Below are 13,247 nucleotides of genomic sequence, written 5' to 3'. Positions count from 1 at the left end.
CTGGGTGGGGCAGTCCGGTATTGGTCCAATGGGTGTCGCAGTCCGGCGCCTCCCATCTTGTAGCGGTGATGTCCTCTTCTTTGCTTCCCGTCGCGGCTTCGGCGCAGGTGTACTTTAGTGAAAAAAAAGGGGAGAAGGCAGCGCTGCTTGTGGTCAGAACGCGATACATAAAGTGCATATGCACATATTAATTTCTAACTGTATTTCAAAATGAAACATTTAGCAAAAAATTGATCAATCATTTGAGTCACCCCGCCATGCCAAGGCAATCTCATATGGGGCAGTCCTACACTACGTTTTTTATATTCGCTGTGCCATTGCGGCCTCCTAAATGTATTAAAAGCAAGACGATATTGAATGCAATCTGTACCTGAAGTGTTTCTGAATCACTCCCATGGAGCCAGAAAAGGTGAGCGCAGATAAAGTCTAACCAGGTCCGGACATAGACATTTCAGGTTTAACCTCCACACTTCCCTGACCAGCAACCACAGATGAAGGGTGATACAGGCCCAGACACAGGTGCACAATTAAATAGAGCCTGGGGCAGGGCTGGGCTGCGTGTGTGTGCACAACAGCCTAGATCAATCACAATGAACACAGAAAGAACGGCGAACATAACCCAGCGCGCACGGCAACAGTGGTGGTCAGCCACAAACCAATATCAATTAAAAAAAATGGGGAGAAGCCAGCGCTGCTTGTGGTCAGAACGCAATACATAAAGTGCATATGCACATATTAATTTCTAACTGTATTTCAAAATGAGACATTTAGCAAAAAATTGATCAGGCATAAAATTGGTGCTGGTCAGGCAGTGTGGGGGTTAAACCTGAAATGTCTATTTCCGGGCCTGGTCAACCTTTATCTGCACTTGCCTATTCTGGCTCAATGGGAGTGATTCAGAAACGCTTCAGGTACAGTTTGCATTTAATATGGTCTTGCTTTTAATACATTTAGGAGGCACAGCGAATATAAAAAACGTAGAGTAGGTCTGCCCCATATGAGAATGCCTTAGCGTGGCGGGGTGGCTCAAAATATTGATCAATTTTTTGCTAAATGTCTCATTTTGAAATACAGTTAGGAATCAATATGTGCACATGCACTTTATGTATTGCGTTCTGACCACAAGCAGTGCTGGCTTCTCCCCTTTTTATTTGATGCAGGCGTACTTTACCTGCAGAATACTGCAGTGCGCAGGTGCCGGACCTCTCTGACCTGCAGTACTCTGCTCTGCCCTCAACAGGGCAGAGCAGTGCGCCTGCACAGGAGCCACGATGGGAAGCAAAGAAGAGGACATCACCGTTAGAAGATGGGAGGCACCGAACCGCTACACCCATCGGACCAAAACCGGACCAGGACCACCCCTGGGTGAGTATAATTATAACTCATTTTTCTTATCTTTCAGGTTACATTGGGGGCTTATCTACAGCATTACAGAATGCTGTAGATAAGCCCCTGATGGCGATGCCGGCAGCTGATAGTTGAAAAATGATGTGACAGATTCCCTTTAAGGAAACATAAAATAGTTGTTGGTTACTGCTAGGTAAGTTATTGTGTGTCTTGTAATGTAAGATCTGTCTATGGTTTGTATGGTTTTTCTTCCCAATTCACATTACATGCTTGTTCTAACATGAGTCACAACATCCACACTTATCTATGTATGGAGAGTATAAAGTATTTGTGTGGTATCCCTATAAGTAGCCAATTATAATGTATAGTTAAGGTGTATAAAAACATCAGTTTGGGTTATACATCAGCTCAGTAATAGAGAGCTACAAATGAAAAATGAATTATTACTTCTAGCCACAATAAGAAAAGGACAAGTTAGTCTACATTAGACACTTCTGCGTTGGTGGAACTGCACTTTGATTGACAGCTGAACTGTGAAACTACAGGTTGTATTATGCCACAGTCCTCATGTGATGGGAGATTATTACGCAGTGTATTTGTGCCTGTAGGCCTGATGTGATGCGAAACACTGAGAATGAGTCATGGAATATACATTTCATGCTTTGTCCACGGTACAATTTTGTGATTTCCATATTACAGTGATGTATTTCTCACTACGTCTATTGTGCTCTTCTTGAAGGCACAAGATATTTTATTTTCCATCATTTGTAACATGACCCTTATTGAAGAGAGCGGGTGTCTAAGCAGTGCTGATTTCTGTCCTATGGTCACTGATATCCCTAGTATGTTTGCACAGATTAATTTCTGTCTTCGAAACAAAGGAAAAAAAAAGAATTTCTGTTTCCTCCTTGCCGTCCTGCAACTTATAAGTAAATAGCAGTGAGGGGTTGGAACAAGAGTATCTAAGAGATTTAATCCCTTCATGGCAAGGATTGTATATTAGCGGCTGTTCACACTGTGGTCATCAAGGTATTTGTGGCGCCCTGCGCCTTTACCGCCACAAGAGGGTTAAATATGTACTCTTTTGTATGTGTTTTGTGAGCAATGGGAGTTATGCTTTCTCTGCTAGAGACCGCAAAACACACACAATTCACGTCACTCCCTTACTTGTCTGAAGCTTAGAGCTTTGCAGACAGGCCCTAACTGGGAGGGGGAGGAGTCGAGAGTTGTTGTTTTCAGTGTGAAGAAGGAGGAGAAGAACGCTCTTGGAAGCCATTAGACATGTGCTCTATCCAGGAGTAGAGCTAAGAAGCATCAGGGAATCTGCCCCTAGACCATCCATGCTTTCAGAGCAGGGTGGTAAGCTGAGACACTGTGTGGTATTATACAACCAGCAGCATCGTGTTTGCCCCGGGAAAACTGCAGCGAACTAGGATCAGTGAAGGATTGTGCAAGAGGGAACTTGAGCTTCACACATGACCCAAGCTGCAAGTTGCCAAAGGGGAAATACACAGTGAGTAGAAGCTATACTGGAAGTTTCTAAACTCCGGGAAGCCTTGGTCCCTGAAGGGATTAGAATAGCAGGAAGCTTTCACTGAGTCACAGCAGAGTGAAGGATAACTCCCATTTTGCAAAACAGACTGTAACCTGGTGAGAGTTGTAATATCTCCTCTGAACTGCACCTGAACTACAGAAAATGATAAAGTGACTTTCCTTGTCTCCTGCCTTATTACTCCATGCCTTTTACTTCCATCATAATCTCTGGGGGTCGGCCCTGGTTGGAGAGGGTTAAACATCTGCACTGCCATCACCATCTACTCCCCCAGGCATCATCTGCAGTGCCGGCTATACTACAGTCGAACACTCCAACTGGCATCACGAATCACTACATAAACTTTATCCCATTCAATTTACCCCTTTTACATGACCGCCTGAGGCCACGGACCGGGTCACTGCCACTGTGACATCTCCCATTGAAGTTAACGGGCCGGGTGTCGAGTATCCCACGGCCTCTGGGGCGCGTCATATTTATAACCAACAAATAAAGAAGCACTCCATAGCACTATAGCATGCAGATATTACATATATTTCATGTTTGCATGCCATAGCGCTACAGAGTGCTACTTTATTTGTTGGTTATCTATTCTATTATTTCTAAACACTGTTTTTCGCTCATTCCTTTGTATCCTTGTTCATATTGCACCCACACACAAGTGATACACCATTTAAAAGGTAAACTTGCCCCCTTCAGCATGAAAATCGCCAAACAAACCACACCCACGATTTGATCACAATATACAGTTTAAACATTAATTTTCATAAATCTGCTGTAAGGAAAAATGACCTGCAGGTGGCACCACAGTACCCCAAAGCACAATACCAACACATAACACATTTGTATACATGCACTGTTTTTTCGCTGATTACTTCACCCCACACACACAAATGATACGCCATTTAAAAGGTAAACTTGTTCCCTTCAGCAAGAAAACAGCCAAACAAACCACACATTCATGATTTTATCACTAAATACAGTTTAAGCATTAATTTTCATAAACCTGCAGAAAGACACAATGACCTGCAGGTGGCACCTCAACCAGAAAACATTTTTTGGCTTCTACTTATCAAAACAATTTATTGTATTACCAATCTACATATATAAATACCTGTCTGTGTTCATCAGCTCATGAAATACATTTACATTTGACCAGCTTGTTTTTTCTGAAATTGCCTGCGCCCCCGATGACCAAAGTGCGAAAATTTTGCACGGGCCAAGCTAGTATATGAATATGGCTACGCTTAGTAAGTACCTGTTCACACCTGATTTCTGTTTGGAAGTGACGGTCAGTTTTTTTACATCAATGTATTTATTTTTTTCTAGAGGCTGGATCTCAATCCCCCAAAAAATGAGATTTAGAAATGCACACCACGTGAGCGATTGAATTTAATGAGGGAAACATAAGTATATAACTTTGTTTGGGCTCCTTTCTGGGGGTGTCTGTCTCTTTTCAGATGAGCACAAAGATTTAATCCACTGCTAGGTGTTTTTAGTTCATTTCTACGTTTTCACATTGAAAGAAGCATAGCACTATTTATTTTTCCTTAAAAAGGTAAAAACTTTATAAAAGGCTGCGCTGATGGAGGAAGAATCACTTCAGTAAAGATGGACGATAAATGAAGGTTCTCTTTTCAGGACAACACGTTTCAGTGCCGGACAGGAGTCTTTATCAAGTAAAAAAAAAAAACCAACAGCCTTTGACTTGATAAAGACACCTATCCGGAGTTAAAGCACGTTTTCCTGATAAAAGAACCTTCAGGCTGAGTTCACACATCGCGGTTTTTTCGCGGCGGTTTTAAACGCACGATTTTGCTGCATCTGTACTGTTAAAAAAAGTTCACCCAGTGCAATTTAAAACTGTCAGATCATGACACCAATACATACATTTTTTCCCCATTATGTAGATAGGGGTAAAATTGTTTGGTGAATTGGAATGCGCGGGGTTAAAATTTTGCCTCACAGCATAGCCTATGACGCTCTCTGGGTCCAGACGTGTGACTGTGCCAAATTTTGTGGCTGTAGCTGCGAGAGTTCCGCTACGTGTGAATGTATCCTCACTCTTTGCAGCAAGTAATCCTATCTCAATCAGTGCAGCCTTTTTATGTTTTTTTTTCCCTTTCTATGGACAATTTTTTTTTAGCAACTGAGATTTTAAATAGGTGAGATGAGCAATACTGATTTTTTTTTAATTTCCTCCTTAATTAGGGTTACTCTATCGTGTGTGCTTTCTCCACAGCTTACAGATCTGTAGCAGCTTGGATTGTGACCTCTCCACTCTTCCTCCAAACTCTGGGACCTTAATTTTCAAGGTCTAGTGTGAAGTTTCCACAATCACTGATGGTTTGGGGAGCCATGTCATCTGCTAGTGTAGGTCCACTGTGTTTTATCAAGACTAAAGTCAGCGCAGCCATCTACCAGGAAATATTAGAGCACTTCATGCTTCCCTCTGCCGACAAGCTTTTTGGAGATGGAAATTTCATTCTCTAGCAGGACTTGGCCCCTGTCCACACTGCCAAATGTACCAACACCTGGTTTACACACAACAGTATCACTGTGCTTGATTAGCAGCAAACTCGCCTAACCTTAACCCCATAGAGAATCTATGGAGTATTGTCAAGAGGAAGAGGAGAGACACCAGACCCAACAATGCAGACGAGCTGAAGGCTGCTATCAAAGCAACCTGGGCTTCCATAACCCCTCAGCAGTGCCACAGGCTGATCGCCTCCATGCCATGCTGCATTCATCCAGTAATTGATGCAAAAGGAGCCCGACCAAGTATTGATTGCATTTACTGAACACTAAACATACATTTCAGTAGGACAACATTTCGGATTTTAAAATAATTTTTCAAGCTGGGGTTATAAAGAATTCCAATTTACTGAGATAATGGCTTTTGGGTTCTCATTGGCTGTAATATTAACAGAAATAAACACATGAAATAGATCACTCTGTCTGTAATGACTCTATCTAATATATGAGATTCACTTTTTTGTATTGAAGAACTGAAATAAATTAACTTTTTTATGATATTCTAATTTGGTGAGATGCACCTGTAGTTAGAATATATGCCACTCATTTTCTAGTGGCAACCACTTCAGGAAATGCTCAATCTTTGGAGAATTTTTAAGGAGTTTTTTCTCCCCCTTTTGAAGAGTTTTGAAATATTTTTTTTCGTGAAACCTTATTTGCTGCCTTTTGATCTGCTTAAAAAAGTGACATGCACTTTCTTTGTTTTATACAGGCTGTGGTGTAGTGACCACTGTGTCCGCCAGGGGGCGCTGTGTGGGTGTCCCAGGAGAGAGGATGAGTGGCAGGATGCTGAATGATCATTATGTATCCCAAGGTAGGTGGCCTTGGGATGGAAGCTTGAATATGTGTGTTGATCAGCAGAGGTACTGCTGAGCTTTCGTTACACTGTGTCAGGGAGAGCTTTCCAGGTAGCTGGTGAGATGGGCGGAACCAGCTACCTCAAACCCACCTAGGGGCAGTGTCTAGAACGCCATGGTAAAGTGGATGTGTGTGAAGGACCTGCAATGAGGTCATAGCCATGTGATCCGGTGGGCGTGGCTACGGATCATATAAGGTGACCAGGGTAGGTCACATGTGGGAATGCTTGGACCCGATTGGTCCGTATAGAAGGTCTTGTGCAGGGAGATGTGTCTGTCTTCCTAACAGCACGTGTGGACGCTGTGTTTAATGGATGCAATGCAAGTGCCTTTGAGTTCCCAGGGGAGGGAATGGACGTCTGCAGTGTGGTGAAGCAACCATGAGGTAACCCAGCCACGGGGTAAGATAACTGTGAGGCTAGAGAGCCTGCGTATTGGACATTGCATAACCTGTGTGACTACAGTTTTAACAGAGTGGAACTCTGTCATGGACGCTATGCCGATCTGATATGAACTTTCTGTTGCTGTTCATGGTTTATGATGCTTAATAAACCACATGGACTGATGGAGTTATATGAGAAACCCGTGCCAGACCTGTTTTTTTGGCTGCCTAGCGAGTGTCCCCTACCTTAATGACAAGTGCTACCTTAAAAGGCGTATTCCAGAGCCTTCTCGGAAAATAAAAAAAGCTCAACAAACTTGTATGTCCAGCAAAGTTTATTTCCAATAGAAATAAATTGGAAAAGTTCCAAGAGCTTTTGAGGCAGTGTTTAATAAAGATTTTTAAGAGGATCTGCTGTTCAACTACTCAAAAAAAACTCTGTGTGCACTTACTTATAACATTAAAAAAGACAATATACAAATGTTAAATCAACATTTATCCTAAAAGAAGTTTGTAAGGGAGGGCGCTGCTTTGCTGTAGTTAATTAGCGGTGATCCTAAATAAGGGGGTTCACTTCTTTTTTAACCTACAATTTCATTTTTTTTTAAGCTAAATCAGATCAAACAATTCTTTGAGCCAAATCTAGAAGTAAACTACAGCTTTTGGGGGATATCCTAAACCGTGGGGGAATGTGGAGGGATGAGATATCATATTAAGGAGAATGTGACTTGTTAGGTCCCAAGACATCCCCTCCGGGAGGGTCATGGGATTTCTAAGAATACATAATTTCAGAGTTCCAGAAACTATTCATCACACAAATTTTTAGAACGGTGTGAAAGAGGGGGGTGTAAAAAGTAAAAAAAAAAAAGCCAGTTTGCAGACTAGGAGACATTTGCATCAGATGGATGCCGGTGAAGTTGTATCAGGAAGTTATGTGGACAGAATTTAGTTACAAACTTCCGCATTTCCGTCGTCTTTGTTGCGGTAACTAGTAATCCTGTTAGCGCTGGATGTTTATACACCACATTCTTCATAGGTGAAGGAACAGAAGCAGCTCACATACAAACCTGTTCGTCTACCTGTATCGCACCGTTCATTTCTCAAAAGTCACATTGTTCTTTTTTGGCTAAAACCCTATTTTAATATTTTTCGACATTGTTCATTACTTTAATTTCACGTGATTAAACTGTCATTAAATTGGCAGTTCCATGAACGGAACAACAATTCTGTTTAGTATATTATAAATAGCACCATGAAGTTTCCATTGCTCATATAACTGAGCTGCCGTATATAATAATGCTATGCTGAACGCTAAGAATATGCATATGATGCCTTGATAGCAGTGTCCAGGTTGTGAGTTTTTGTTCTGTTTTTCTTTATTAAAATTTAGCAATTTTACCTGCAATACTGATTTGTAACCCATGGCTCTCTGGCTGCTGTAAAACTACAGCTCTCAGCATGTTCACTGATCTGAAGAGACTTGACAATCTGACACCTACTCCAGCCATTGATCGGTCACAGCCCCACACTTGTCTGTCATTGACCTCACTGATCACCTTACTATATAAAGGTTTAAGAAAACTGCAAATAATTGTAATAATAATGGATGAAGTCTTGAAAGTTCATTAACATAGTGACATACAAAAACATAATAATTCTATGCATGTTTGTAATTGCATTTCTTTTTTTATATTGATATGTACCTTTCATGAAAACATGTTGTCATTGGGAGATCTTGGACTTCATCTGTGTAAAATTCTTCATCTTGTACCCCAGGGCTTACTTTTGTCGGACAATTGAGCTAGGAATGGGAATACTTGGGAACATGGAGGCTCTGTTATAGGAATGGACAGAGGGGTAATAAAATCTGTATGTATTACAGGCTTAATAATAATAATAAATTTTATTTCTATAGCACCGACATATTCCGCAGCACTTTACATTTCAGAGGGGATTTGTACAGACGATAGACATTACAGCATAACAATAATCACATACAGTGGGGAAAAAAAGTATTTAGTCAGTCAGCAATAGTGCAAGTTGCACCACTTAAAAAGATGAGAGGCGTCTGTAATTTACATCATAGGTAGACCTCAACTATGGGAGACAAACTGAGAAAAAAAAATCCAGAAAATCACATTGTCTGTTTTTTTTTCATTTTATTTGCATATTATGGTGGAAAATAAGTATTTGGTCAGAAACAAAATTTCATCTCAATACTGTGTGATATATCCTTTGTTGGCAATGACAGAGGTCAAACGTTTTCTGTAAGTCTTCACAAGGTTGCCACACACTGTTGTTGGTATGTTGGCCCATTCCTCCATGCAGATCTCCTCTAGAGCAGTGATGTTTTTGGCTTTTCGCTTGGCAACACAGACTTTCAACTCCCTCCAAAGGTTTTCTATAGGGTTGAGATCTGGAGACTGGCTAGGCCACTCCAGGACCTTGAAATGCTTCTTACGAAGCCACTCCTTTGTTGCCCTGGCGGTGTGCTTTGGATCATTGTCATGTTGAAAGACCCAGCCATGTTTCATCTTCAATGCCCTTGCTGATGGAAGGAGGTTTGCACTCAAAATCTCACGATACATGGCCCCATTCATTCTTTCATGTACCCGGATCAGTCGTCCTGGCCCCTTTGCAGAGAAACAGCCCCAAAGCATGATGTTTCCACCACCATGCTTTACAGTAGGTATGGTGTTTGATGGATGCAACTCAGTATTCTTTTTCCTCCAAACACGACAAGTTGTGTTTCTACCAAACAGTTCCAGTTTGGTTTCATCAGACCATAGGACATTCTCCCAAAACTCCTCTGGATCATCCAAATGCTCTCTAGCAAACTTCAGACGGGCCCGGACATGTACAGGCTTAAGCAGTGGGACACGTCTGGCACTGCAGGATCTGAGTCCATGGTGGCGTAGTGTGTTACTTATGGTAGGCCTTGTTACATTGGTCCCAGCTCTCTGCAGTTCATTCACTAGGTCCCCCCGCATGGTTCTGGGATTTTTGCTCACCGTTCTTGTGATCATTCTGACCCCACGGGGTGGGATTTTGCGTGGAGCACCAGATCGAGGGAGATTATCAGTGGTCTTGTATGTCTTCCATTTTCTAATTATTGCTCCCACAGTTGATTTCTTCACTCCAAGCTGGTTGGCTATTGCAGATTCAGTCTTCCCAGCCTGGTGCAGGGCTACAATTTTGTTTCTGGTGTCCTTTGACAGCTCTTTGGTCTTCACCATAGTGGAGTTTGGAGTCAGACTGTTTGAGGGTGTGCACAGGTGTCTTTTTATACTGATAACAAGTTTAAACAGGTGCCATTACTACAGGTAATGAGTGGAGGAAAGAGGAGACTCTTAAAGAAGAAGTTACAGGTCTGTGAGAGCCAGAAATCTTGATTGCTTGTTTCTGACCAAATACTTATTTTCCACCATAATATGCAAATAAAATGAAAAAAAAACAGACAATGTGATTTTCTGGATTTTTTTTTCTCAGTTTGTGTCCCATAGTTGAGGTCTACCTATGATGTAAATTACAGACGCCTCTCATCTTTTTAAGTGGTGGAACTTGCACTATTGCTGACTGACTAAATACTTTTTTTCCCCACTGTAGATCATAACAGATACCAAGAGGAATGAGGGCCCTGCTCGCAAGCTTACAATCTATGAGGAAAAAAGGGAGACACGAAAGGTGGGTGGTAACAGTTGCCCTGATTGTATGGACCAGCCATAATGTTAAGTGTGTAACAGTACAGATGCAGAGGGCTAATAGATGCATAAAGCATGTGGGAACATGATACGGGGAACCTGGTTATGGTAAAAACTTTTGGCTGTGCCACATAAGGATAGATTAGGTTAATGTGTTGAGGCGGTAGGCCAGTCTGAATAAATGAGTTTTCAGGGCACGCTTAAAATTGAGGGGATTGGGGACTAATCGTATTGACCTGGGAAGTGCATTCCAAAGAATTGGCGCAGCACGTGTATAGTCTTGGAGACGGGAGTGGGAGGTTCTGATTATTGAGGATGCTAACCTCAGGTCATCAGCAGAATGGAGGGCGTGGGTAGAATGGTATACTGAAACAAGGGAGGAGATGTAGGGTGGTGCTGAGCCATGAAAAGCTTTGTGGGTGAGGGTAATAAGTTTATACTGAATTCTGGAGTGGATGGGTAGCCAGTGTAATGACTGGCACAAGGTAGAGGCATCGGTGTAACGATTGGTGAGGAATATGATCCTGGCTGCAGCATTCAAGACAGATTGGAGGGGGGAGAGTTTGGTAAGAGGGAGACCGATTAGAAGAGAGTTACAATAGTCAAGACGAGAATGAATAAGAGAAACAGTAAGGCTATGTGCACACGTAGTTTTTAGTCTCTGCGGATTTTGTCGAGAAAACCGCAGGAAATCCGCAGGACAAAGTGCTGCGGTTTTTCTGCGGTTTATCTGCGGATTATCTGCGTTTTTTCTGCGGTTTTGCCCTGCGGTTTTACACCTCATAATGGATGAGGTGTAAAACCGCAGCGTTTCTGCACCAAGCAATTGACATGCTGCGGATTGTAAACCGCAGCAAAACCGCGCGGAAAAAAACGCAGCATGTGCACAGCTTTTTTTTATTTCCATAGGAAATAAAGGTACTGTACAACGCAGCAAAATCTGCTGCGTTTCTGCAGAGCCAAAAACGCTGCGGAAACGCAGCAGAATCCGCAGCGTGTGCACATACCCTTAGAGTTTTTGCGGAGTCAAAAGTAAGAAAAGGTCGAATTCGAGAAATGTTTTTGAGGTGCAGATAACAAGAGCGAGACAGTGATCGTATGTGGGGGACAAAGGAAACTCGGAGTCAAGTATGACCCCAAGACAGCGGGCATGTTGCTGGGGAGTAATAGTGGAACCACACACGGAAATGGCAATGTCGGGTATAGGTACATTAGTAGCAGTAGGAAACACAAGGAGTTCAGTCTTTGACAGGTTCAGTTTCAGATATAGTGAGGACATAATATTAGACACAGCGTTCAGACAATCGCCGGTGTTTTCTAGAAAGGCTGGCGTGATGTCAGGAGAAGAAGCCTATAATTGGGTGTCGTCAGCATAGAGATGGCACTGGAAACCAAATTTACTGATTGTTTGACCAATAGGGGCAGTATACAAAGAGAAGAGGAGGGGGCCTAGGACTGATCCTTGAGGAACCCCAACAGTAAGGGGAAGATGAGAGGAGGAGGAACCGGCAAAAGATACAGTAAAGGAGCGGTAAGAGAGATAGGAGGAGAACCAGAAGAGAACGGTGTCCTTGAGGCCAATGAAATGGAGCATAGTGAGGAGGAGCTGATGATCCACAGTGTCGAATGCTGTAGAGAGATCCAAGAGAATTAGCATGGAGTAATGACCATTTGATTTAGCTGTTAGTAGATCATTAGAGACTTTAGTGAGGGCAGTTTCAGTAGAGTGTAAAGAGCGGAAACCGGATTGGAGAGGGTTGAGAAGAGAGTTATCAAAGAGATAGCGGATAAGACGGGAGTGGACCAGGCGTTCCAGGAGTTTAGAGATGAAGGGAAGATTAGAGACATGTCTATAGTTAGCGGCACAGTTTTGGTCGAGGGATGGTTTTTTATGTAGTGGATGTATGACGGCATGCTTAAATGAGGAGGGAAAGATACCAGAAGAGAGAGAGAGGTTAAATATTTTAGTTAGGTGAGGGGTGACAGCAGGGGAAAGGGTCTGAAGTAGATGTGACGGAAATGGGTCAGTGGTGCAAGTGGTTGGGCGAGAAGATGCAAGGAGCCTGCTTACTTCTTCTTCTGTGACTGGTTCAAAATCAGAGAGTGAGCTAGATGCAGTGGGGGAGGGAGGACAGTGCATGGTATGAGGTGATTGGGAGATAATTTCCTGTCTGATCTGGTCAATTTTTTCTTTGAAGTAATTGGCCAGATCGTCAGCTCGAAGCTCCGTGATTGGGGCCTGTACTCTTGGGTTGAGTAGAGAATGAAAAGTGTCAAAGGGACGTTTAGGGTTATTGGACAGTGAGGTGAAGAGGGTGTTGAAATAGGTTTGTTTGGAGAGGTGAAGGGCAGTGTTGTATGTTCGAAGCATAAACTTATAATGGATGAAATCTTCGGGTAGGTTGGATTTTCTCCACAGACGTTCGGCGCGCCTGGAGCACCGGTGCAGGAAACGTGTTTGCATGGTGTGCCAGGGTTGTCGCCGTCTGTGTTGTGGTGTTCTATGTATAGGAGGTGCAAATTCATCCAGGGCACTTTGAAGTGTTTCGTTGTAATGCTTCAATGCAGAATCAGGACATGAGAGGGAGGAGATAGGGGCCAATGAAGACTGCAAGGTCTTCAAAAGTTTCTGGGTGTTAATGGCCTGTATGTTTCTATAAATATGGACAATGGGGGTGACCTGAGCAGCCTGGCAGTTCTTGATAGAGAATGAAAGAAGGTTGTGGTCAGAGAGCGGGAGAGGGGAGTTTGCAAAATCATCCACTCCACAAAGCTGAGAGAATACCAAGTTGAGGGAGTTTCCGTCTTCATGCTTTGGAGAATTAGTAAGCTGCAAAAGGCCAAACGAGGAGGTTAGAGATAAAAGGTGAGTA

Source organism: Dendrobates tinctorius, unplaced genomic scaffold (assembly GCF_039654945.1).
Source record: "Dendrobates tinctorius isolate UK_male_01 unplaced genomic scaffold, ASM3965494v1 ptg000059l, whole genome shotgun sequence".
Classification (NCBI taxonomy): domain Eukaryota; kingdom Metazoa; phylum Chordata; class Amphibia; order Anura; family Dendrobatidae; genus Dendrobates; species Dendrobates tinctorius.
This window is presented reverse-complemented; position numbering follows the sequence as displayed.